A 24,072-nucleotide genomic window follows, 5' to 3' on the forward strand; every position below is an offset into this window, starting at 1 on the left:
TGAATAGCAAAAAGCATTCAACCCCATAATACATGTTGTTTTATTGGTTGCTCCTCCATTTCATATTCCATAGCTTAACCACTCATATATTTGGATTCTGATCGACGAGTCAAGCAGTACGAGTACCACCATGATGGGTCTGCAACGTTTCCTTCCAGAATTATTACCAAAAAAACACAAACATCCCAGAATCCTCTCGGTTTGGGGTCAAAATGTTGTCGCTTATGAAATCCCATAAGAAACATCGCATTGAATGAATGTGATTGAATTCTCCCCGCCTGGACGAGCGGAATTGAATGGTGCAACTGATTTTGCTGTGCTGTGTTAAATCAGATATTTGCATGACTGCTTTTGTTTTATTTTGTGAATAGCAAAAAGCATTCAAACCCATAATACATGTTGTTCTATTGGTCGCTCGTCCAATTCATATCCCATAGCTAAACAACTCATACATTTGGATTCCTCTCGATGAGGCGAGCAGTAGGAATACCACCTTGATGGGTCTGCGACGTTTCCTTCCAGAGTTATTACCAAAAAATCACAAACATCCCAGAATCCTCTCGGTTTGGGGTCATAATGTTGTCGCTCATTAAATCCCATAAGAAACGTCGCATCGAATAAATGTGATTGAATTCTCCCCGTCTGGACGAGCGAAATTGAATAGTGCAACTGATTTTGCTGTGCCATGTTAAATCAGATATTTGCATGACTGCTTTTGTTTTATTTTGTGAATAGCAAAAAGCATTCAACCCCATAATACATGTTATTTTATTGGTCGCTCGTCCATTTCATATTCCATAGCTTAACCACTCATATATTTGGATTCCGCTCGACGAGTCAAGCAGTACGAGTACCACCATGATGGGTCTGCAACGTTTCCTTCCAGAGTTATTACCAAAAAAACACAAACATCCCAGAATCCTCTCGGTTTGGGGTCAAAATGTTGTCGCTTATGAAATCCCATAAGAAACGTCGCATCGAATGAATGTGATTGAATTCTCCCCGCCTGGACGAGCGGAATTGAATGGTGCAACTGATTTTGCTGTGCTGTGTTAAATCAGATATTTGCATGACTGCTTTTGTTTTATTTTGTGAATAGCAAAAAGCATTCAACTCCATAATACATGTTGTTTTATTGGTCACTCGTCCATTTCATATCCCATAGCTAAACAACTCATATATTTGGATTCCTCTCGATGAGTCGAGCAGTACGAGTACCACCTTGATGGGTCTGCGACGTTTCCTTCCAGAGTTATTACCAAAAAAACACAAACATCCGAGAATCCTCTCGGTTTGGGGTCATAATGTTGTCGCTCATTAATTCCCATAAGAAACGTCGCATCGAATAAATGTGATTGAATTCTCCCCGTCTGGACGAGCGAAATTGAATGATGCAACTGATTTTGCTGTGCCATGTTAAATCAGATATTTGCAAGACTGATTTTGCTTTATTTTGTGAATAGCAAAAAGCATTCAACCCCATAATACATGTTGTTTTATTGGTCGGTCGTCCATTTCATATCCCATAGCTTAAGCAGTCATATATTTGGATTCCGCTCGACGAGTCGAGCAGTACGAGTACCACCATGATGGGTCTGCAACGTTTCCTTCCAGAGTTATTACCAAAAAAACACAAACATCCCAGAATCCTCTCGGTTTGGGGTCAAAATGTTGTCGCTTATGAAATCCCATAAGAAACGTCGCATCGAATGAATGTGATTGAATTCTCCCCGCCTCGACGAGCGGAATTGAATGGTGCAACTGATTTTGCTGTGCTGTGTTAAATCAGATATTTGCATGACTGCTTTTGTTTTATTTTGTGAATAGCAAAAAGCATTCAACTCCATAATACATGTTGTTTTATTGGTCACTCGTCCATTTCATATCCCATAGCTAAACAACTCATATATTTGGATTCCTCTCGATGAGTCGAGCAGTACGAGTACCACCTTGATGGGTCTGCGACGTTTCCTTCCAGAGTTATTACCAAAAAAACACAAACATCCGAGAATCCTCTCGGTTTGGGGTCATAATGTTGTCGCTCATTAATTCCCATAAGAAACGTCGCATCGAATAAATGTGATTGAATTCTCCCCGTCTGGACGAGCGAAATTGAATGATGCAACTGATTTTGCTGTGCCATGTTAAATCAGATATTTGCAAGACTGATTTTGCTTTATTTTGTGAATAGCAAAAAGCATTCAACCCCATAATACATGTTCTTTTATTGGTCGGTCGTCCATTTCATATCCCATAGCTTAAGCAGTCATATATTTGGATTCCGCTCGACGAGTCGAGCAGTACGAGTACCACCATGATGGGTCTGCAACGTTTCCTTCCAGAGTTATTACCAAAAAAACACAAACATTCCAGAATCCTCTCGGTTTGGGGTCAAAATGTTGTCGCTTATGAAATCCCATAAGAAACGTCGCATCGAATGAATGTGATTGAATTCTCCCCGCCTCGACGAGCGGAATTGAATGGTGCAACTGATTTTGCTGTGATGTGTTAAATCAGATATTTGCATGACTGCTTTTGTTTTATTTTGTGAATAGCAAAAAGCATTCAACTCCATAATACATGTTGTTTTATTGGTCACTCGTCCATTTCATATCCCATAGCTAAACAACTCATATATTTGGATTCCTCTCGATGAGTCGAGCAGTACGAGTACCACCTTGATGGGTCTGCGACGTTTCCTTCCAGAGTTATTACCAAAAAAACACAAACATCCGAGAATCCTCTCGGTTTGGGGTCATAATGTTGTCGCTCATTAATTCCCATAAGAAACGTCGCATCGAATAAATGTGATTGAATTCTCCCCGTCTGGACGAGCGAAATTGAATGATGCAACTGATTTTGCTGTGCCATGTTAAATCAGATATTTGCAAGACTGCTTTTGCTTTATTTTGTGAATAGCAAAAAGCATTCAACCCCATAATACATGTTGTTTTATTGGTCGGTCGTCCATTTCATATCCCATAGCTTAAGCAGTCATATATTTGGATTCCGCTCGACGAGACGAGCAGTACGAGTACCACCATGATGGGTCTGCAACGTTTCCTTCCAGAGTTATTACCAAAAAAACACAAACATCCCAGAATCCTCTCGGTTTGGGGTCAAAATGTTGTCGCTTATGAAATCCCATAAGAAACGTCGCATCGAATGAATGTGATTGAATTCTCCCCGCCTCGACGAGCGGAATTGAATGGTGCAACTGATTTTGCTGTGATGTGTTAAATCAGATATTTGCATGACTGCTTTTGTTTTATTTTGTGAATAGCAAAAAGCATTCAACTCCATAATACATGTTGTTTTATTGGTCACTCGTCCATTTCATATCCCATAGCTAAACAACTCATATATTTGGATTCCTCTCGATGAGTCGAGCAGTACGAGTACCACCTTGATGGGTCTGCGACGTTTCCTTCCAGAGTTATTACCAAAAAAACACAAACATCCGAGAATCCTCTCGGTTTGGGGTCATAATGTTGTCGCTCATTAATTCCCATAAGAAACGTCGCATCGAATAAATGTGATTGAATTCTCCCCGTCTGGACGAGCGAAATTGAATGATGCAACTGATTTTGCTGTGCCATGTTAAATCAGATATTTGCAAGACTGCTTTTGCTTTATTTTGTGAATAGCAAAAAGCATTCAACCCCATAATACATGTTGTTTTATTGGTCGGTCGTCCATTTCATATCCCATAGCTTAAGCAGTCATATATTTGGATTCCGCTCGACGAGTCGATCAGTACGAGTACCACCATGATGGGTCTGCGACGTTTCCTTCCAGAGTTATTACCAAAAAAACACAAACATCCGAGAATCCTCTCGGTTTGGGGTCATAATGTTGTCGCTCATTAATTCCCATAAGAAACGTCGCATCGAATAAATGTGATTGAATTCTCCCCGTCTGGACGAGCGAAATTGAATGATGCAACTGATTTTGCTGTGCCATGTTAAATCAGATATTTGCAAGACTGATTTTGCTTTATTTTGTGAATAGCAAAAAGCATTCAACCCCATAATACATGTTGTTTTATTGGTCGGTCGTCCATTTCATATCCCATAGCTTAAGCAGTCATATATTTGGATTCCGCTCGACGAGTCGAGCAGTACGAGTACCACCATGATGGGTCTGCAACGTTTCCTTCCAGAGTTATTACCAAAAAAACACAAACATCCCAGAATCCTCTCGGTTTGGGGTCAAAATGTTGTCGCTTATGAAATCCCATAAGAAACGTCGCATCGAATGAATGTGATTGAATTCTCCCCGCCTCGACGAGCGGAATTGAATGGTGCAACTGATTTTGCTGTGATGTGTTAAATCAGATATTTGCATGACTGCTTTTGTTTTATTTTGTGAATAGCAAAAAGCATTCAACTCCATAATACATGTTGTTTTATTGGTCACTCGTCCATTTCATATCCCATAGCTAAACAACTCATATATTTGGATTCCTCTCGATGAGTCGAGCAGTACGAGTACCACCTTGATGGGTCTGCGACGTTTCCTTCCAGAGTTATTACCAAAAAAACACAAACATCCGAGAATCCTCTCGGTTTGGGGTCATAATGTTGTCGCTCATTAATTCCCATAAGAAACGTCGCATCGAATAAATGTGATTGAATTCTCCCCGTCTGGACGAGCGAAATTGAATGATGCAACTGATTTTGCTGTGCCATGTTAAATCAGATATTTGCAAGACTGCTTTTGCTTTATTTTGTGAATAGCAAAAAGCATTCAACCCCATAATACATGTTGTTTTATTGGTCGGTCGTCCATTTCATATCCCATAGCTTAAGCAGTCATATATTTGGATTCCGCTCGACGAGACGAGCAGTACGAGTACCACCATGATGGGTCTGCAACGTTTCCTTCCAGAGTTATTACCAAAAAAACACAAACATCCCAGAATCCTCTCGGTTTGGGGTCAAAATGTTGTCGCTTATGAAATCCCATAAGAAACGTCGCATCGAATGAATGTGATTGAATTCTCCCCGCCTCGACGAGCGGAATTGAATGGTGCAACTGATTTTGCTGTGATGTGTTAAATCAGATATTTGCATGACTGCTTTTGTTTTATTTTGTGAATAGCAAAAAGCATTCAACTCCATAATACATGTTGTTTTATTGGTCACTCGTCCATTTCATATCCCATAGCTAAACAACTCATATATTTGGATTCCTCTCGATGAGTCGAGCAGTACGAGTACCACCTTGATGGGTCTGCGACGTTTCCTTCCAGAGTTATTACCAAAAAAACACAAACATCCGAGAATCCTCTCGGTTTGGGGTCATAATGTTGTCGCTCATTAATTCCCATAAGAAACGTCGCATCGAATAAATGTGATTGAATTCTCCCCGTCTGGACGAGCGAAATTGAATGATGCAACTGATTTTGCTGTGCCATGTTAAATCAGATATTTGCAAGACTGCTTTTGCTTTATTTTGTGAATAGCAAAAAGCATTCAACCCCATAATACATGTTGTTTTATTGGTCGGTCGTCCATTTCATATCCCATAGCTTAAGCAGTCATATATTTGGATTCCGCTCGACGAGTCGATCAGTACGAGTACCACCATGATGGGTCTGCAACGTTTCCTTCCAGAGTTATTACCAAAAAAACACAAACATCCCAGAATCCTCTCGGTTTGGGGTCAAAATGTTGTCGCTTATGAAATCCCATAAGAAACGTCGCATCGAATGAATGTGATTGAATTCTCCCCGCCTCGACGAGCGGAATTGAATGGTGCAACTGATTTTGCTGTGATGTGTTAAATCAGATATTTGCATGACTGCTTTTGTTTTATTTTGTGAATAGCAAAAAGCATTCAACACCATAATACAGGTTGTTTTATTGGTCGCTCGTCCATTTCATATCCCATAGTTTAACAACTTATATATTTGGATTCCTCTCGATGAGGCGAGCAGTACGAGTACCACCTTGATGGGTCTGCGACGTTTCCTTCCAGAGTTATTACCAAAAAAACACAAACATCCCAGAATCCTCTCGGTTTGGGGTCAAAATGTTGTCGCTTATGAAATCCCATAAGAAACGTCGCATCGAATGAATGTGATTGAATTCTCCCCGCCTGGACGAGCGGAATTGAATGGTGCAACTGATTTTGCTGTGCTGTGTTAAATCAGATATTTGCATGACTGCTTTTGTTTTATTTTGTGAATAGCAAAAAGCATTCAACTCCATAATACATGTTGTTTTATTGGTCACTCGTCCATTTCATATCCCATAGCTAAACAACTCATATATTTGGATTCCTCTCGATGAGTCGAGCAGTACGAGTACCACCTTGATGGGTCTGCGACGTTTCCTTCCAGAGTTATTACCAAAAAAACACAAACATCCGAGAATCCTCTCGGTTTGGGGTCATAATGTTGTCGCTCATTAATTCCCATAAGAAACGTCGCATCGAATAAATGTGATTGAATTCTCCCCGTCTGGACGAGCGAAATTGAATGATGCAACTGATTTTGCTGTGCCATGTTAAATCAGATATTTGCAAGACTGATTTTGCTTTATTTTGTGAATAGCAAAAAGCATTCAACCCCATAATACATGTTGTTTTATTGGTCGGTCGTCCATTTCATATCCCATAGCTTAAGCAGTCATATATTTGGATTCCGCTCGACGAGTCGAGCAGTACGAGTACCACCATGATGGGTCTGCAACGTTTCCTTCCAGAGTTATTACCAAAAAAACACAAACATCCCAGAATCCTCTCGGTTTGGGGTCAAAATGTTGTCGCTTATGAAATCCCATAAGAAACGTCGCATCGAATGAATGTGATTGAATTCTCCCCGCCTCGACGAGCGGAATTGAATGGTGCAACTGATTTTGCTGTGCTGTGTTAAATCAGATATTTGCATGACTGCTTTTGTTTTATTTTGTGAATAGCAAAAAGCATTCAACTCCATAATACATGTTGTTTTATTGGTCACTCGTCCATTTCATATCCCATAGCTAAACAACTCATATATTTGGATTCCTCTCGATGAGTCGAGCAGTACGAGTACCACCTTGATGGGTCTGCGACGTTTCCTTCCAGAGTTATTACCAAAAAAACACAAACATCCGAGAATCCTCTCGGTTTGGGGTCATAATGTTGTCGCTCATTAATTCCCATAAGAAACGTCGCATCGAATAAATGTGATTGAATTCTCCCCGTCTGGACGAGCGAAATTGAATGATGCAACTGATTTTGCTGTGCCATGTTAAATCAGATATTTGCAAGACTGATTTTGCTTTATTTTGTGAATAGCAAAAAGCATTCAACCCCATAATACATGTTGTTTTATTGGTCGGTCGTCCATTTCATATCCCATAGCTTAAGCAGTCATATATTTGGATTCTGCTCGACGAGTCGAGCAGTACGAGTACCACCATGATGGGTCTGCAACGTTTCCTTCCAGAGTTATTACCAAAAAAACACAAACATCCCAGAATCCTCTCGGTTTGGGGTCAAAATGTTGTCGCTTATGAAATCCCATAAGAAACGTCGCATCGAATGAATGTGATTGAATTCTCCCCGCCTCGACGAGCGGAATTGAATGGTGCAACTGATTTTGCTGTGATGTGTTAAATCAGATATTTGCATGACTGCTTTTGTTTTATTTTGTGAATAGCAAAAAGCATTCAACTCCATAATACATGTTGTTTTATTGGTCACTCGTCCATTTCATATCCCATAGCTAAACAACTCATATATTTGGATTCCTCTCGATGAGTCGAGCAGTACGAGTACCACCTTGATGGGTCTGCGACGTTTCCTTCCAGAGTTATTACCAAAAAAACACAAACATCCGAGAATCCTCTCGGTTTGGGGTCATAATGTTGTCGCTCATTAATTCCCATAAGAAACGTCGCATCGAATAAATGTGATTGAATTCTCCCCGTCTGGACGAGCGAAATTGAATGATGCAACTGATTTTGCTGTGCCATGTTAAATCAGATATTTGCAAGACTGCTTTTGCTTTATTTTGTGAATAGCAAAAAGCATTCAACCCCATAATACATGTTGTTTTATTGGTCGGTCGTCCATTTCATATCCCATAGCTTAAGCAGTCATATATTTGGATTCCGCTCGACGAGACGAGCAGTACGAGTACCACCATGATGGGTCTGCAACGTTTCCTTCCAGAGTTATTACCAAAAAAACACAAACATCCCAGAATCCTCTCGGTTTGGGGTCAAAATGTTGTCGCTTATGAAATCCCATAAGAAACGTCGCATCGAATGAATGTGATTGAATTCTCCCCGCCTCGACGAGCGGAATTGAATGGTGCAACTGATTTTGCTGTGATGTGTTAAATCAGATATTTGCATGACTGCTTTTGTTTTATTTTGTGAATAGCAAAAAGCATTCAACTCCATAATACATGTTGTTTTATTGGTCACTCGTCCATTTCATATCCCATAGCTAAACAACTCATATATTTGGATTCCTCTCGATGAGTCGAGCAGTACGAGTACCACCTTGATGGGTCTGCGACGTTTCCTTCCAGAGTTATTACCAAAAAAACACAAACATCCGAGAATCCTCTCGGTTTGGGGTCATAATGTTGTCGCTCATTAATTCCCATAAGAAACGTCGCATCGAATAAATGTGATTGAATTCTCCCCGTCTGGACGAGCGAAATTGAATGATGCAACTGATTTTGCTGTGCCATGTTAAATCAGATATTTGCAAGACTGCTTTTGCTTTATTTTGTGAATAGCAAAAAGCATTCAACCCCATAATACATGTTGTTTTATTGGTCGGTCGTCCATTTCATATCCCATAGCTTAAGCAGTCATATATTTGGATTCCGCTCGACGAGTCGATCAGTACGAGTACCACCATGATGGGTCTGCAACGTTTCCTTCCAGAGTTATTACCAAAAAAACACAAACATCCCAGAATCCTCTCGGTTTGGGGTCAAAATGTTGTCGCTTATGAAATCCCATAAGAAACGTCGCATCGAATGAATGTGATTGAATTCTCCCCGCCTCGACGAGCGGAATTGAATGGTGCAACTGATTTTGCTGTGATGTGTTTAATCAGATATTTGCATGACTGCTTTTGTTTTATTTTGTGAATAGCAAAAAGCATTCAACACCATAATACATGTTGTTTTATTGGTCGCTCGTCCATTTCATATCCCATAGTTTAACAACTTATATATTTGGATTCCTCTCGATGAGGCGAGCAGTACGAGTACCACCTTGATGGGTCTGCGACGTTTCCTTCCAGAGTTATTACCAAAAAACCACAAACATCCGAGAATCCTCTCGGTTTGGGGTCATAATGTTGTCGCCCATTAATTCCCATAAGAAACGTCGCATCGAATAAATATGATTGAATTCTCCCCGTCTGGACGAGCGAAATTGAATGGTGCAACTGATTTTGCTGTGCTGTGTTAAATCAGATATTTGCATGACTGCTTTTGTTTTATTTTGTGAATAGCAAAAAGCATTCAACCCCATAATACATGTTGTTCTATTGGTCGCTCGTCCAATTCATATACCATAGCTAAACAACTCATACATTTGGATTCCTCTCGATGAGGCGAGCAGTAGGAATACCACCTTGATTGGTCTGCGACGTTTCCTTCCAGAGTTATTACCAAAAAATCACAAACATCCCAGAATACTCTCGGTTTGGGGTCATAATGTTATCGCTCATTAAATCCCATAAGATACGTCGCATCGAATAAATGTGATTGAATTCTCCCCGTCTGGACGAGCGAAATTGAATAGTGCAACTGATTTTGCTGTGCCATGTTAAATCAGATATTTGCATGACTGCTTTTGTTTTATTTTGTGAATAGCAAAAAGCATTCAACCCCATAATACATGTTATTGTATTGGTCGCTCGTCCATTTCATATTCCATAGCTTAACCACTCATATATTTGCATTCCGCTCGACGAGTCAAGCAGTACGAGTACCACCATGATGGGTCTGCAACGTTTCCTTCCAGAGTTATTACAAAAAATCACAAACATCCCAGAATCCTCTCGGTTTGGGGTCAAAATGTTGTCGCTTATGAAATCCCATAAGAAACATCGCATTGAATGAATGTGATTGAATTCTCCCCGCCTGGACGAGCGGAATTGAATGGTGCAACTGATTTTGCTGTGCTGTGTTAAATCAGATATTTGCATGACTGCTTTTGTTTTATTCTGTGAATAGCAAAAAGCATTCAAACCCATAATACATGTTGTTCTATTGGTCGCTCGTCCAATTCATATCCCATAGCTAAACAACTCATACATTTGGATTCCTCTCGATGAGGCGAGCAGTAGGAATACCACCTTGATGGGTCTGCGACGTTTCCTTCCAGAGTTATTACCAAAAAATCACAAACATCCCAGAATCCTCTCGGTTTGGGGTCATGATGTTGTCGCTCATTAAATCACATAAGAAACGTCGCATCGAATAAATGTGATTGAATTCTCCCCGTCTGGACGAGCGAAATTGAATAGTGCAACTGATTTTGCTGTGCCATGTTAAATCAGATATTTGCATGACTGCTTTTGTTTTATTTTGTGAATAGCAAAAAGCATTCAACCCCATAATACATGTTATTTTATTGGTCGCTCGTCCATTTCATATTCCATAGCTTAACCACTCATATATTTGGATTCCGCTCGACGAGTCAAGCAGTACGAGTACCACCATGATGGGTATGCAACGTTTCCTTCCAGAGTTATTACCAAAAAAACACAAACATCCCAGAATCCTCTAGGTTTGGGGTCAAAATGTTGTCGCTTATGAAATCCCATAAGAAACGTCGCATCGAATGAATGTGATTGAATTCTCCCCGCCTGGACGAGCGGAATTGAATGGTGCAACTGATTTTGCTGTGCTGTGTTAAATCAGATATTTGCATGACTGCTTTTTTTTATTTTGTGAATAGCAAAAAGCATTCAACTCCATAATACATGTTGTTTTATTGGTCACTCGTCCATTTCATATCCCATAGCTAAACAACTCATATATTTGGATTCCTCTCGATGAGTCGAGCAGTACGAGTACCACCTTGATGGGTTTGCGACGTTTCCTTCCAGAGTTATTACCAAAAAACCACAAACATCCGAGAATCCTCTCGGTTTGGGGTCATAATGTTGTCGCCCATTAATTCCCATAAGAAACGTCGCATCGAATAAATGTGATTGAATTCTCCCCGTCTGGACGAGCGAAATTGAATGGTGCAACTGATTTTGCTGTGCTGTGTTAAATCAGATATTTGCATGACTGCTTTTGTTTTATTTTGTGAATAGCAAAAAGCATTCAACCCCATAATACATGTTATTGTATTGGTCGCTCGTCCATTTCATATTCCATAGCTTAACCACTCATATATTTGGATTCCGTTCGACGAGTCAAGCAGTACGAGTACCACCATGATGGGTCTGCAACGTTTCCTTCCAGAGTTATTACAAAAAATCACAAACATCCCAGAATCCTCTCGGTTTGGGGTCATAATGTTGTCGCTCATTAAATTCCATAAGAAACGTCGCATCGAATAAATGTGATTGAATTCTCCCCGTATGGACGAGCGAAATTGAATAGTGCAACTGATTTTGCTGTGCCATGTTAAATCAGATATTTGCATGACTGCTTTTGTTTTATTTTGTGAATAGCAAAAAGCATTCAACCCCATAATACATGTTGTTTTATTGGTTGCTCCTCCATTTCATATTCCATAGCTTAACCACTCATATATTTGGATTCTGATCGACGAGTCAAGCAGTACGAGTACCACCATGATCGGTCTGCAACGTTTCCTTCCAGAGTTATTACCAAAAAAACACAAACATCCCAGAATCCTCTCGGTTTGGGGTCAAAATGTTGTCGCTTATGAAATCCCATAAGAAACATCGCATTGAATGAATGTGATTGAATTCTCCCCGCCTGGACGAGCGGAATTGAATGGTGCAACTGATTTTGCTGTGCTGTGTTAAATCAGATATTTGCATGACTGCTTTTGTTTTATTCTGTGAATAGCAAAAAGCATTCAAACCCATAATACATGTTGTTCTATTGGTCGCTCGTCCAATTCATATCCCATAGCTAAACAACTCATACATTTGGATTCCTCTCGATGAGGCGAGCAGTAGGAATACCACCTTGATGGGTCTGCGACGTTTCCTTCCAGAGTTATTACCAAAAAATCACAAACATCCCAGAATCCTCTCGGTTTGGGGTCAAAATGTTGTCGCTTATGAAATCCCATAAGAAACATCGCATTGAATGAATGTGATTGAATTCTCCCCGCCTGGACGAGCGGAATTGAATGGTGCAACTGATTTTGCTGTGCTGTGTTAAATCAGATATTTGCATGACTGCTTTTGTTTTATTCTGTGAATAGCAAAAAGCATTCACACCCATAATACATGTTGTTCTATTGGTCGCTCGTCCAATTCATATCCCATAGCTAAACAACTCATACATTTGGATTCCTCTCGATGAGGCGAGCAGTAGGAATACCACCTTGATGGGTCTGCGACGTTTCCTTCCAGAGTTATTACCAAAAAATCACAAACATCCCAGAATCCTCTCGGTTTGGGGTCATAATGTTGTCGCTCATTAAATCACATAAGAAACGTCGCATCGAATAAATGTGATTGAATTCTCCCCGTCTGGACGAGCGAAATTGAATAGTGCAACTGATTTTGCTGTGCCATGTTAAATCAGATATTTGCATGACTGCTTTTGTTTTATTTTGTGAATAGCAAAAAGCATTCAACCCCATAATACATGTTATTTTATTGGTCGCTCGTCCATTTCATATTCCATAGCTTAACCACTCATATATTTGGATTCCGCTCGACGAGTCAAGCAGTACGAGTACCACCATGATGGGTCTGCAACGTTTCCTTCCAGAGTTATTACCAAAAAACCACAAACATCCGAGAATCCTCTCGGTTTGGGGTCATAATGTTGTCGCCCATTAATTCCCATAAGAAACGTCGCATCGAATAAATATGATTGAATTCTCCCCGTCTGGACGAGCGAAATTGAATGGTGCAACTGATTTTGCTGTGCTGTGTTAAATCAGATATTTGCATGACTGCTTTTGTTTTATTTTGTGAATAGCAAAAAGCATTCAACCCCATAATACATGTTGTTCTATTGGTCGCTCGTCCAATTCATATACCATAGCTAAACAACTCATACATTTGGATTCCTCTCGATGAGGCGAGCAGTAGGAATACCACCTTGATTGGTCTGCGACGTTTCCTTCCAGAGTTATTACCAAAAAATCACAAACATCCCAGAATACTCTCGGTTTGGGGTCATAATGTTATCGCTCATTAAATCCCGTAAGATACGTCGCATCGAATAAATGTGATTGAATTCTCCCCGTCTGGACGAGCGAAATTGAATAGTGCAACTGATTTTGCTGTGCCATGTTAAATCAGATATTTGCATGACTGCTTTTGTTTTATTTTGTGAATAGCAAAAAGCATTCAACCCCATAATACATGTTATTGTATTGGTCGCTCGTCCATTTCATATTCCATAGCTTAACCACTCATATATTTGCATTCCGCTCGACGAGTCAAACAGTACGAGTACCACCATGATGGGTCTGCAACGTTTCCTTCCAGAGTTATTACAAAAAATCACAAACATCCCAGAATCCTCTCGGTTTGGGGTCAAAATGTTGTCGCTTATGAAATCCCATAAGAAACATCGCATTGAATGAATGTGATTGAATTCTCCCCGCCTGGACGAGCGGAATTGAATGGTGCAACTGATTTTGCTGTGCTGTGTTAAATCAGATATTTGCATGACTGCTTTTGTTTTATTCTGTGAATAGCAAAAAGCATTCAAACCCATAATACATGTTGTTCTATTGGTCGCTCGTCCAATTCATATCCCATAGCTAAACAACTCATACATTTGGATTCCTCTCGATGAGGCGAGCAGTAGGAATACCACCTTGATGGGTCTGCGACGTTTCCTTCCAGAGTTATTACCAAAAAATCACAAACATCCCAGAATCCTCTCGGTTTGGGGTCATGATGTTGTCGCTCATTAAATCACATAAGAAACGTCGCATCGAATAAATGTGATTGAATTCTCCCCGTCTGGACGAGCGAAATTGAATAGTGCAACTGATTTTGCTGTGCCATGTTAAATCAGATATTTGCATGACTGCTTTTGTTTTATTTTGTGAATAGCAAAAAGCATTCAACCCCATAATACATGTTATTTTATTGGTCGCTCGTCCATTTCATATTCCATAGCTTAACCACTCATATATTTGGATTCCGCTCGACGAGTCAAGCAGTACGAGTACCACCATGATGGGTCTGCAACGTTTCCTTCCAGAGTTATTACCAAAAAAACACAAACATCCCAGAATCCTCTAGGTTTGGGGTCAAAATGTTGTCGCTTATGAAATCCCATAAGAAACGTCGCATCGAATGAATGTGATTGAATTCTCCCCGCCTGAACGAGCGGAATTGAATGGTGCAACTGATTTTGCTGTGCTGTGTTAAATCAGATATTTGCATGACTGCTTTTTTTATTTTGTGAATAGCAAAAAGCATTCAACTCCATAATACATGTTGTTTTATTGGTCACTCGTCCATTTCATATCCCATAGCTAAACAACTCATATATTTGGATTCCTCTCGATGAGTCGAGCAGTACGAGTACCACCTTGATGGGTCTGCGACGTTTCCTTCCAGAGTTATTACCAAAAAAACACAAACATCCGAGAATCCTCTCGGTTTGGGGTCATAATGTTGTCGCTCATTAATTCCCATAAGAAACGTCGCATCGAATAAATGTGATTGAATTCTCCCCGTCTGGACGAGCGAAATTGAATGGTGCAACTGATTTTGCTGTGCCATGTTAAATCAGATATTTGCATGACTGCTTTTGCTTTATTTTGTGAATAGCAAAAAGCATTCAACCCCATAATACATGTTGTTTTATTGGTCGGTCGTCCATTTAATATCCCATAGCTTAAGCAGTAATATATTTGGATTCCGCTCGACGAGTCGAGCAGTACGAGTACCACCATGATGGGTCTGCAACGTTTCCTTCCAGAGTTATTACCAAAAAAACACATATATCCCAGAATCCTCTCGGTTTGGGGTCAAAATGTTGCCGCTTATTAAATCCCATAAGAAACGTCGCATCGAATAAATGTGATTGAATTCTCCCCGCCTCGACGAGCGGAATTGAATGGTGCAACTGATTTTGCTGTGCTGTGTTAAATCAGATATTTGCATGACTGCTTTTGTTTTATTTTGTGAATAGCAAAAATCATTCAACTCCATAATACATGTTGTTTTATTGGTCACTCGTCCAATTCATATCCCATAGCTAAACAACTCATAGATTTGGATTCCTCTCGATGAGGCGAGCAGTACGAGTACCACCTTGATGGGTCTGCGACGTTTCCTTCCAGAGTTATTACCAAAAAAACACAAACATCCGAGAATCCTCTCGGTTTGGGGTCATAATGTTGTCGCTCATTAATTCCCATAAGAAACGTCGCATCGAATAAATGTGATTGAATTCTCCCCGTCTGGACGAGCGAAATTGAATGATGCAACTGATTTTGCTGTGCCATGTTAAATCAGATATTTGCAAGACTGATTTTGCTTTATTTTGTGAATAGCAAAAAGCATTCAACCCCATAATACATGTTGTTTTATTGGTCGGTCGTCCATTTCATATCCCATAGCTTAAGCAGTCATATATTTGGATTCCGCTCGACGAGTCGAGCAGTACGAGTACCACCATGATGGGTCTGCAACGTTTCCTTCCAGAGTTATTACCAAAAAAACACAAACATCCCAGAATCCTCTCGGTTTGGGGTCAAAATGTTGTCGCTTATGAAATCCCATAAGAAACGTCGCATCGAATGAATGTGATTGAATTCTCCCCGCCTCGACGAGCGGAATTGAATGGTGCAACTGATTTTGCTGTGCTGTGTTAAATCAGATATTTGCATGACTGCTTTTGTTTTATTTTGTGAATAGCAAAAAGCATTCAACTCCATAATACATGTTGTTTTATTGGTCACTCGTCCATTTCATATCCCATAGCTAAACAACTCATATATTTGGATTCCTCTCGATGAGTCGAGCAGTACGAGTACCACCTTGATGGGTCTGCGACGTTTCCTTCCAGAGTTATTACCAAAAAAACACAAACATCCGAGAATCCTCTCGGTTTGGGGTCATAATGTTGTCGCTCATTAATTCCCATAAGAAACGTCGCATCGAATAAATGTGATTGAATTCTCCCCGTCTGGACGAGCGAAATTGAATGATGCAACTGATTTTGCTGTGCCATGTTAAATCAGATATTTGCAAGACTGATTTTGCTTTATTTTGTGAATAGCAAAAAGCATTCAACCCCATAATACATGTTGTTTTATTGGTCGGTCGTCCATTTCATATCCCATAGCTTAAGCAGTCATATATTTGGATTCCGCTCGACGAGTCGAGCAGTACGAGTACCACCATGATGGGTCTGCAACGTTTCCTTCCAGAGTTATTACCAAAAAAACACAAACATCCCAGAATCCTCTCGGTTTGGGGTCAAAATGTTGTCGCTTATGAAATCCCATAAGAAACGTCGCATCGAATGAATGTGATTGAATTCTCCCCGCCTCGACGAGCGGAATTGAATGGTGCAACTGATTTTGCTGTGATGTGTTAAATCAGATATTTGCATGACTGCTTTTGTTTTATTTTGTGAATAGCAAAAAGCATTCAACTCCATAATACATGTTGTTTTATTGGTCACTCGTCCATTTCATATCCCATAGCTAAACAACTCATATATTTGGATTCCTCTCGATGAGTCGAGCAGTACGAGTACCACCTTGATGGGTCTGCGACGTTTCCTTCCAGAGTTATTACCAAAAAAACACAAACATCCGAGAATCCTCTCGGTTTGGGGTCATAATGTTGTCGCTCATTAATTCCCATAAGAAACGTCGCATCGAATAAATGTGATTGAATTCTCCCCGTCTGGACGAGCGAAATTGAATGATGCAACTGATTTTGCTGTGCCATGTTAAATCAGATATTTGCAAGACTGCTTTTGCTTTATTTTGTGAATAGCAAAAAGCATTCAACCCCATAATACATGTTGTTTTATTGGTCGGTCGTCCATTTCATATCCCATAGCTTAAGCAGTCATATATTTGGATTCCGCTCGACGAGTCGAGCAGTACGAGTACCACCATGATGGGTCTGCAACGTTTCCTTCCAGAGTTATTACCAAAAAAACACAAACATCCCAGAATCCTCTCGGTTTGGGGTCAAAATGTTGTCGCTTATGAAATCCCATAAGAAACGTCGCATCGAATGAATGTGATTGAATTCTCCCTGCCTCGACGAGCGGAATTGAATGGTGCAACTGATTTTGCTGTGATGTGTTAAATCAGATATTTGCATGACTGCTTTTGTTTTATTTTGTGAATAGCAAAAAGCATTCAACTCCATAATACATGTTGTTTTATTGGTCACTCGTCCATTTCATATCCCATAGCTAAACAACTCATATATTTGGATTCCTCTCGATGAGTCGAGCAGTACGAGTACCACCTTGATGGGTCTGCGACGTTTCCTTCCAGAGTTATTACCAAAAAAACACAAACATCCGAGAATCCTCTCGGTTTGGGGTCATAATGTTGTCGCTCATTAATTCCCATAAGAAACGTCGCATCGAATAAATGTGATTGAATTCTCCCCGTCTGGACGAGCGAAATTGAATGATGCAACTGATTTTGCTGTGCCATGTTAAATCAGATATTTGCAAGACTGCTTTTGCTTTATTTTGTGAATAGCAAAAAGCATTCAACCCCATAATACATGTTGTTTTATTGGTCGGTCGTCCATTTCATATCCCATAGCTTAAGCAGTCATATATTTGGATTCCGCTCGACGAGTCGAGCAGTACGAGTACCACCATGATGGGTCTGCAACGTTTCCTTCCAGAGTTATTACCAAAAAAACACAAACATCCCAGAATCCTCTCGGTTTGGGGTCAAAATGTTGTCGCTTATGAAATCCCATAAGAAACGTCGCATCGAATGAATGTGATTGAATTCTCCCCGCCTCGACGAGCGGAATTGAATGGTGCAACTGATTTTGCTGTGCTGTGTTAAATCAGATATTTGCATGACTGCTTTTGTTTTATTTTGTGAATAGCAAAAAGCATTCAACTCCATAATACATGTTGTTTTATTGGTCACTCGTCCATTTCATATCCCATAGCTAAACAACTCATATATTTGGATTCCTCTCGATGAGTCGAGCAGTACGAGTACCACCTTGATGGGTCTGCGACGTTTCCTTCCAGAGTTATTACTAAAAAAACACAAACATCCGAGAATCCTCTCGGTTTGGGGTCATAATGTTGTCGCTCATTAATTCCCATAAGAAACGTCGCATCGAATAAATGTGATTGAATTCTCCCCGTCTGGACGAGCGAAATTGAATGATGCAACTGATTTTGCTGTGCCATGTTAAATCAGATATTTGCAAGACTGATTTTGCTTTATTTTGTGAATAGCAAAAAGCATTCAACCCCATAATACATGTTGTTTTATTGGTCGGTCGTCCATTTCATATCCCATAGCTTAAGCAGTCATATATTTGGATTCCGCTCGACGAGTCGAGCAGTACGAGTACCACCATGATGGGTCTGCAACGTTTCCTTCCAGAGTTATTACCAAAAAAACACAAACATCCCAGAATCCTCTCGGTTTGGGGTCAAAATGTTGTCGCTTATGAAATCCCATAAGAAACGTCGCATCGAATGAATGTGATTGAATTCTCCCCGCCTCGACGAGCGGAATTGAATGGTGCAACTGATTTTGCTGTGATGTGTTAAATCAGATATTTGCATGACTGCTTTTGTTTTATTTTGTGAATAGCAAAAAGCATTCAACTCCATAATACATGTTGTTTTATTGGTCACTCGTCCATTTCATATCCCATAGCTAAACAACTCATATATTTGGATTCCTCTCGATGAGTCGAGCAGTACGAGTACCACCTTGATGGGTCTGCGACGTTTCCTTCCAGAGTTATTACCAAAAAAACACAAACATCCGAGAATCCTCTCGGTTTGGGGTCATAATGTTGTCGCTCATTAATTCCCATAAGAAACGTCGCATCGAATAAATGTGATTGAATTCTCCCCGTCTGGACGAGCGAAATTGAATGATGCAACTGATTTTGCTGTGCCATGTTAAATCAGATATTTGCAAGACTGCTTTTGCTTTATTTTGTGAATAGCAAAAAGCATTCAACCCCATAATACATGTTGTTTTATTGGTCGGTCGTCCATTTCATATCCCATAGCTTAAGCAGTCATATATTTGGATTCCGCTCGACGAGACGAGCAGTACGAGTACCAACATGATGGGTCTGCAACGTTTCCTTCCAGAGTTATTACCAAAAAAACACAAACATCCCAGAATCCTCTCGGTTTGGGGTCAAAATGTTGTCGCTTATGAAATCCCATAAGAAACGTCGCATCGAATGAATGTGATTGAATTCTCCCCGCCTCGACGAGCGGAATTGAATGGTGCAACTGATTTTGCTGTGATGTGTTAAATCAGATATTTGCATGACTGCTTTTGTTTTATTTTGTGAATAGCAAAAAGCATTCAACTCCATAATACATGTTGTTTTATTGGTCACTCGTCCATTTCATATCCCATAGCTAAACAACTCATATATTTTGATTCCTCTCGATGAGTCGAGCAGTACGAGTACCACCTTGATGGGTCTGCGACGTTTCCTTCCAGAGTTATTACCAAAAAAACACAAACATCCGAGAATCCTCTCGGTTTGGGGTCATAATGTTGTCGCTCATTAATTCCCATAAGAAACGTCGCATCGAATAAATGTGATTGAATTCTCCCCGTCTGGACGAGCGAAATTGAATGATGCAACTGATTTTGCTGTGCCATGTTAAATCAGATATTTGCAAGACTGCTTTTGCTTTATTTTGTGAATAGCAAAAAGCATTCAACCCCATAATACATGTTGTTTTATTGGTCGGTCGTCCATTTCATATCCCATAGCTTAAGCAGTCATATATTTGGATTCCGCTCGACGAGTCGATCAGTACGAGTACCACCATGATGGGTCTGCAACGTTTCCTTCCAGAGTTATTACCAAAAAAACACAAACATCCCAGAATCCTCTCGGTTTGGGGTCAAAATGTTGTCGCTTATGAAATCCCATAAGAAACGTCGCATCGAATGAATGTGATTGAATTCTCCCCGCCTCGACGAGCGGAATTGAATGGTGCAACTGATTTTGCTGTGATGTGTTAAATCAGATATTTGCATGACTGCTTTTGTTTTATTTTGTGAATAGCAAAAAGCATTCAACACCATAATACATGTTGTTTTATTGGTCGCTCGTCCATTTCATATCCCATAGTTTAACAACTTATATATTTGGATTCCTCTCGATGAGGCGAGCAGTACGAGTACCACCTTGATGGGTCTGCGACGTTTCCTTCCAGAGTTATTACCAAAAAACCACAAACATCCGAGAATCCTCTCGGTTTGGGGTCATAATGTTGTCGCCCATTAATTCCCATAAGAAACGTCGCATCGAATAAATATGATTGAATTCTCCCCGTCTGGACGAGCGAAATTGAATGGTGCAACTGATTTTGCTGTGCTGTGTTAAATCAGATATTTGCATGACTGCTTTTGTTTTATTTTGTGAATAGCAAAAAGCATTCAACCCCATAATACATGTTGTTCTATTGGTCGCTCGTCCAATTCATATACCATAGCTAAACAACTCATACATTTGGATTCCTCTCGATGAGGCGAGCAGTAGGAATACCACCTTGATTGGTCTGCGACGTTTCCTTCCAGAGTTATTACCAAAAAATCACAAACATCCCAGAATACTCTCGGTTTGGGGTCATAATGTTATCGCTCATTAAATCCCATAAGATACGTCGCATCGAATAAATGTGATTGAATTCTCCCCGTCTGGACGAGCGAAATTGAATAGTGCAACTGATTTTGCTGTGCCATGTTAAATCAGATATTTGCATGACTGCTTTTGTTTTATTTTGTGAATAGCAAAAAGCATTCAACCCCATAATACATGTTATTGTATTGGTCGCTCGTCCATTTCATATTCCATAGCTAAACAACTCATATATTTGGATTCCTCTCGATGAGTCGAGCAGTACGAGTACCACCATGATGGGTCTGCAACGTTTCCTTCCAGAGTTATTACAAAAAATCACAAACATCCCAGAATCCTCTCGGTTTGGGGTCAAAATGTTGTCGCTTATGAAATCCCATAAGAAACATCGCATTGAATGAATGTGATTGAATTCTCCCCGCCTGGACGAGCGGAATTGAATGGTGCAACTGATTTTGCTGTGCTGTGTTAAATCAGATATTTGCATGACTGCTTTTGTTTTATTCTGTGAATAGCAAAAAGCATTCAAACCCATAATACATGTTGTTCTATTGGTCGCTCGTCCAATTCATATCCCATAGCTAAACAACTCATACATTTGGATTCCTCTCGATGAGGCGAGCAGTAGGAATACCACCTTGATGGGTCTGCGACGTTTCCTTCCAGAGTTATTACCAAAAAATCACAAACATCCCAGAATCCTCTCGGTTTGGGGTCATGATGTTGTCGCTCATTAAATCACATAAGAAACGTCGCATCGAATAAATGTGATTGAATTCTCCCCGTCTGGACGAGCGAAATTGAATAGTGCAACTGATTTTGCTGTGCCATGTTAAATCAGATATTTGCATGACTGCTTTTGTTTTATTTTGTGAATAGCAAAAAGCATTCAACCCCATAATACATGTTATTTTATTGGTCGCTCGTCCATTTCATATTCCATACCTTAACCACTCATATATTTGGATTCCGCTCGACGAGTCAAGCAGTACGAGTACCACCATGATGGGTCTGCAACGTTTCCTTCCAGAGTTATTACCAAAAAAACACAAACATCCCAGAATCCTCTAGGTTTGGGGTCAAAATGTTGTCGCTTATGAAATCCCATAAGAAACGTCGCATCGAATGAATGTGATTGAATTCTCCCCGCCTGGACGAGCGGAATTGAATGGTGCAACTGATTTTGCTGTGCTGTGTTAAATCAGATATTTGCATGACTGCTTTTTTTTATTTTGTGAATAGCAAAAAGCATTCAACTCCATAATACATGTTGTTTTATTGGTCACTCGTCCATTTCATATCCCATAGCTAAACAACTCATATATTTGGATTCCTCTCGATGAGTCGAGCAGTACGAGTACCACCTTGATGGGTCTGCGACGTTTCCTTCCAGAGTTATTACCAAAAAACCACAAACATCCGAGAATCCTCTCGGTTTGGGGTCATAATGTTGTCGCCCATTAATTCCCATAAGAAACGTCGCATCGAATAAATGTGATTGAATTCTCCCCGTCTGGACGAGCGAAATTGAATGGTGCAACTGATTTTGCTGTGCTGTGTTAAATCAGATATTTGCATGACTGCTTTTGTTTTATTTTGTGAATAGCAAAAAGCATTCAACCCCATAATACATGTTATTGTATTGGTCGCTCGTCCATTTCATATTCCATAGCTTAACCACTCATATATTTGGATTCCGTTCGACGAGTCAAGCAGTACGAGTACCACCATGATGGGTCTGCAACGTTTCCTTCCAGAGTTATTACAAAAAATCACAAACATCCCAGAATCCTCTCGGTTTGGGGTCATAATGTTGTCGCTCATTAAATTCCATAAGAAACGTCGCATCGAATAAATGTGATTGAATTCTCCCCGTATGGACGAGCGAAATTGAATAGTGCAACTGATTTTGCTGTGCCATGTTAAATCAGATATTTGCATGACTGCTTTTGTTTTATTTTGTGAATAGCAAAAAGCATTCAACCCCATAATACATGTTGTTTTATTGGTTGCTCCTCCATTTCATATTCCATAGCTTAACCACTCATATATTTGGATTCTGATCGACGAGTCAAGCAGTACGAGTACCACCATGATCGGTCTGCAACGTTTCCTTCCAGAGTTATTACCAAAAAAACACAAACATCCCAGAATCCTCTCGGTTTGGGGTCAAAATGTTGTCGCTTATGAAATCCCATAAGAAACATCGCATTGAATGAATGTGATTGAATTCTCCCCGCCTGGACGAGCGGAATTGAATGGTGCAACTGATTTTGCTGTGCTGTGTTAAATCAGATATTTGCATGACTGCTTTTGTTTTATTCTGTGAATAGCAAAAAGCATTCAAACCCATAATACATGTTGTTCTATTGGTCGCTCGTCCAATTCATATCCCATAGCTAAACAACTCATACATTTGGATTCCTCTCGATGAGGCGAGCAGTAAGAATACCACCTTGATGGGTCTGCGACGTTTCCTTCCAGAGTTATTACCAAAAAATCACAAACATCCCAGAATCCTCTCGGTTTGGGGTCAAAATGTTGTCGCTTATGAAATCCCATAAGAAACATCGCATTGAATGAATGTGATTGAATTCTCCCCGCCTGGACGAGCGGAATTGAATGGTGCAACTGATTTTGCTGTGCTGTGTTAAATCAGATATTTGCATGACTGCTTTTGTTTTATTCTGTGAATAGCAAAAAGCATTCACACCCATAATACATGTTGTTCTATTGGTCGCTCGTCCAATTCATATCCCATAGCTAAACAACTCATACATTTGGATTCCTCTCGATGAGGCGAGCAGTAGGAATACCACCTTGATGGGTCTGCGACGTTTCCTTCCAGAGTTATTACCAAAAAATCACAAACATCCCAGAATCCTCTCGGTTTGGGGTCATAATGTTGTCGCTTATTAAATCACATAAGAAACGTCGCATCGAATAAATGTGATTGAATTCTCCCCGTCTGGACGAGCGAAATTGAATAGTGCAACTGATTTTGCTGTGCCATGTTAAATCAGATATTTGCATGACTGCTTTTGTTTTATTTTGTGAATAGCAAAAAGCATTCAACCCCATAATACATGTTATTTTATTGGTCGCTCGTCC

Source organism: Petromyzon marinus, chromosome 31 (genome assembly GCF_048934315.1).
Source record: "Petromyzon marinus isolate PM22_M1 ecotype Great Lakes invasive population chromosome 31, UKy_Petmar_22M1.pri1.0, whole genome shotgun sequence".
Lineage (NCBI taxonomy): Eukaryota > Metazoa > Chordata > Hyperoartia > Petromyzontiformes > Petromyzontidae > Petromyzon > Petromyzon marinus.